Source organism: Bactrocera neohumeralis, unplaced genomic scaffold (assembly GCF_024586455.1).
Source record: "Bactrocera neohumeralis isolate Rockhampton unplaced genomic scaffold, APGP_CSIRO_Bneo_wtdbg2-racon-allhic-juicebox.fasta_v2 cluster10, whole genome shotgun sequence".
NCBI classification, from domain to species: domain Eukaryota; kingdom Metazoa; phylum Arthropoda; class Insecta; order Diptera; family Tephritidae; genus Bactrocera; species Bactrocera neohumeralis.
The window spans coordinates 8,155,952-8,160,150 of NW_026089623.1; the positions used below are offsets into that span (position 1 = coordinate 8,155,952).

General features: G+C 41.7%; 1 long non-coding RNA gene across 1 annotated transcript; it reads left to right on the forward strand.

Moving 5' to 3' along the window:
* Window positions 1-2,465: 2,465 nt before the first annotated feature.
* LOC126765136 (uncharacterized) lies at window positions 2,466-3,236 on the forward strand. Its single transcript, XR_007668286.1, has 3 exons — window positions 2,466-2,612; window positions 2,691-2,873; window positions 2,966-3,236. It is a non-coding gene; the product is annotated as an uncharacterized LOC126765136 (long non-coding RNA).
* Window positions 3,237-4,199: the final 963 nt, after the last annotated feature.

The following is a 4,199-nucleotide window of genomic DNA, read 5'->3' on the forward strand; positions in this document are numbered from 1 at the left end:
CAACTTCAAAGTTATGACTGTCAACAGTGACGTGAGAGCCAAGTCACGAGTGCGACGACTGTTTGTTTGATGACAGGATATATTTCGTCTTGCCCTCGTTCACTGCCAGACCCATTTTCTGTGCTTCCTTGTCCAGCCTGGAGAAAGCAGAACTAGCGGCGCGGGTGTTGAGGCCGATGATATCAATATCATCGGCATACGCCAGCAGCTGTACACTCTTACAGAAGATGGTACCTTCTCTATTTAGTTCTGCAGCTCGAATTATTTTCTCCAGAAGCAAGTTGAAGAAGTCGCACGATAGGGAGTCGCCTTGTCTGAAACCTCGTTTGGTACCGACCGGCTCGGAGAGGTCCTTCCCGATCCTGACGGAGCTTTTCATGTTGCCTAACGTCAGTTTACACAGAAGTATTAGTTTTGCGGGGATACCAAATTCAGACATCGCGGCATAAAGGCAGCTCCTTTTCGTGCTGTCGAAAGCAGCTTTAAAATCGACAAAGAGGTAGTGTGTGTCGATTCTCCTTTCACGGGTTTTTTCCAAGATTTGGCGAATGGTGAATATCTGGTCGATTGTTGATTTGCCAGGTCTGAAGCCACACTGATAAGGTCCAATCAGTTTGTTGATGGTGGGCTTTAATCTTTCACACAATACTCTCGATAGAACCGTATATGCGATGTTGAGGAGGCTAATCCCACAGTAGTTGGCGAAGATTGTGGGGTCTCCTTTTTTATGGATTTGGCATAGCACACTTAAATTCCAATCGTTTGGCATGCTTTCGTCCGACCATATTTTACAAAGAAGCTGATGCGTGCTTCTTATCAGTTCTTCGCCGCCGTGTTTGAATAGCTCGGCCGGCAATCCGTCGGCCCCTGCCGCTTTGTTGTTCTTCAGGCGGGCAATTGCTATTCGAACTTCTTCATGGTCGGGTAATGGAACGTCTGCTCACTCGTCATCGATTGGGGAATCGGGTTCTCCTTCTCCTGGTGTTGTGCGTTCACTGCCATACAGCAGGCTGGAAAAGTGTTCCCTCCATAATCTAAGTATGCTCTGGGCATCAGTGACTAGATCACCTTTGGGGGTTCTACAAGAGTATACTCCGGTCTTGAAACTTTCTGTAAGCCGCCGCATTTTTTCGTAGAATTTTCGAGCATTACCCTTGTCGGCCAGCTTATCAAGCTCTCCGTACTCACGCATTTCGGCCTCTTTCTTCTTCTGTCTGCAAATGCGTCTCGCTTTTCTCTTCAACTCTCGGTATCTATCCCATCCCGCACGTGTAGTGGTGGATCGTAACGGTGCGAGGTAGGCAGCCCGTTTTCTCTCCGCTGCGACACGGCACTCTTCGTCGTACCAGCTGTGTTTTGCACTTTCCGAATACCAATGGTTTCGGTTGCAGCTGTACGTAAGGAGTTTGAAATTTCTTCCCACAGTTACCTTAAACCGAGTAGCAAATCGTACGGCTGTCTGTTGTGATTGCAGCTTCTCGACGTCGAACCTCCCTAGTGTTTGTTGACGTGCGTTTTTTGCTGCACAGAGGTAAGTGCGAATCTTGGCTGCAACAAGATAGTGATCCGAGTCGGTGTTAGGACCACGTATAGAACGCTGGAGACGTGTCTTCCGTCTATCACATCATGATTGATCTGGTTGGTGGCTTTTCGAACCCGGAGACTGCCAGGTAGCTTAATGTATCTTCTTGTGCTGGAATCTAGTAGCACAGATAACCATATTTCGGGCCCCGGCGAAGTCAATCAGCATCAACCCATTTGGGGATGTTTCTTCGTGGTCACCTCTCTCTCCCACCACTAACCCCACACCGAATTCGCGCTCCTATATATGGCCACTGTAGTAAGTTCAATACGTTTTGTACGTGGCGGGTCCCTGACCCAGCGCACAACCCTGCGGAGGGGATGTTTCGCCTTCTCTCTTTAGCTCGCCTTCAAACGGATGTTCTTTGGCTACCCAGAGGATACTTGGTCAAAGACAGGAAGTTGTGAGCTGCTTGAGCCATGTGTAAAAGAATCGCTTCTGGCCACTCCCAAGTGAATGGCGATCAGAGAACTTTCCTCACTTGCGTTAACTTCTACACATTACTCCATCCTCCATTTCATTATTTAGAGATGTATATAAAACCTGAATGAAAAAAGACTGTCGATAACAAATATTAATTTATCTTTAACGCCGTAAAAAAGATGAATTGCCAATACAAAACAAAAATGAAATGTTGTATTTAAAATACTATAGAGCTAAAATTTAAGTGAAATTGATTTTTTTTTTACTTTTACCTGATTGAGTTTTGTATAAAACATAAACACCAACAATCGATTATTATCTGTGATGATCTCTATAAGTGAATTGTCAATACATTCAGAATGGAAAACAAAGGTAAGTAAACGTTAAATTGAATATTTGCTGTTATATTCTTTTACTTGTATATAATTAAGTGGTACATTTCCAGAATCACTGCGCACAACTAAAGAGCAAATTGAATGCTACTTAGCATTTCTAGAGCTTCACGCTGAAATGAAGCTCCAGAAAACGATCCCACGCGACCCAAAAGGTTAGAAGAGCTTTGGGTCGAGCGAAAGGTCCATCACGTTCGCCTACCAAATGGAAGGAGGTAAATCTTTACATATAAACTTATATTTATATATATAAGTATATTTCAATTGTATTAAATATATTGTTTATTTTACAGTGTTTAAACCATTGGAAAAACCAGATTCGCTCAAGGGCAAGAAAGGCGAATGTAAATAAAATATTGACAGGTGGAGGACCAATGCAGGAAATTCAATCCTCCTAGTTGGAAAAGTGGGCGATGGAAACACTAGGAAGGACCGTGGTTGATGGACGGCCTGATGTCCCAACTATTGGAATAGAGGTATGATTAAATAAAATCTTTGGGTATAATATGTTTATAAACATAGTTTTATTAGTAAATAAAATGGAATAATATTTTCTTTTTTCGTCTAGAACGAAATTATAATCAATATAGTTCCGCAGAGTCCGTCAGTAAGCGAGATGCCATCAACTTCACGTTCTTGAAGGCAGACTTCACAAGAAATGTTTGCTGACATGATGGCTACGATGAAGAGGAGGAGCGAAGAAGAGGCAAAATTAAGAGAGACATCGCAACAATGCTCCCAAAATGTTGCGGAGTCTTTAAACAATATGGCAAATGCTATTTTAAAGCTGTCGGAAGCTGTTTTAAAAAAAAATTGAAAAGATATATGTTTATGTTAAATTATTTTTAAGTTCCTATTAATATTTATTATGTAAATACATATAAAAGAAGACTGAATAAATGAATTTATTAATTTTTTATGAAAATAAAAATGAAAGAGTTATTTGTAAAGATAATTATTTACAAAGATTGTGTGAGAGAATTTAAGCAGTTACGTCGTGCATTTATTCCTGCAGTGTAATACTGATTTGTTTGAGCTGGAGAATTATCATGGAAGGAAGAGTCCTCAAAGTTTTCAATGTCGATTTCATCGAAGTCACAAATACCATGTTTTTGCAAAATGTTGCGGAAAATTGAGCAAGTATAAACTAAGAACGCGGCGTTTGAGGGTGTATACCTCAGTACTCGCTCTTTAGATAATCAACGGAAACGAGACTTTAAAACACCAAAGGCCCTTTCAATTATGTTCCTGGCCTTTATATGGATTCTGTTATAAAGAACTTCATTTGGTGCAGAGGGGTTTGATATAGGAGTCAAAAGCCATGGCTCTAGTGGATATCCTGGGTCGCCTAGAAGCCACTTAAATGAACCAGAAACATGTTCCCTTAATAATTTTATTCTGGCCGGCGATGCTCTCCAAATTCCAGAGTCATGGCTTGAGCCGGGAAAACGAGCATTCAAATGGCGAAAAATAAGTTTGTTGTAAATTAATATTTTAACCAACCGCTTCTACGTTATAACCCTTTCGGTTCATGTATTCATGTGGAATAACGAAAACGGTCCAATTATTGCAACATGGGTGCAGTCAATAGCACCAATCACTCCTTTTATTCCAAACCTGTTATGGAGGATGGGGTCATGTGTAGAAGTTCACGCAAGTGAGGAAAGTTCTCTGATCGCCATTCACTTGGGAGTGGCCAGAAACGATTCTTTTACATATGACTCAAGCAGCTCACGACTTCCGGTCTTTGACCAAGTATCCTCTGGGTAGCCTAAGAACATCCGTTCGAAGGTGAGCTAAAG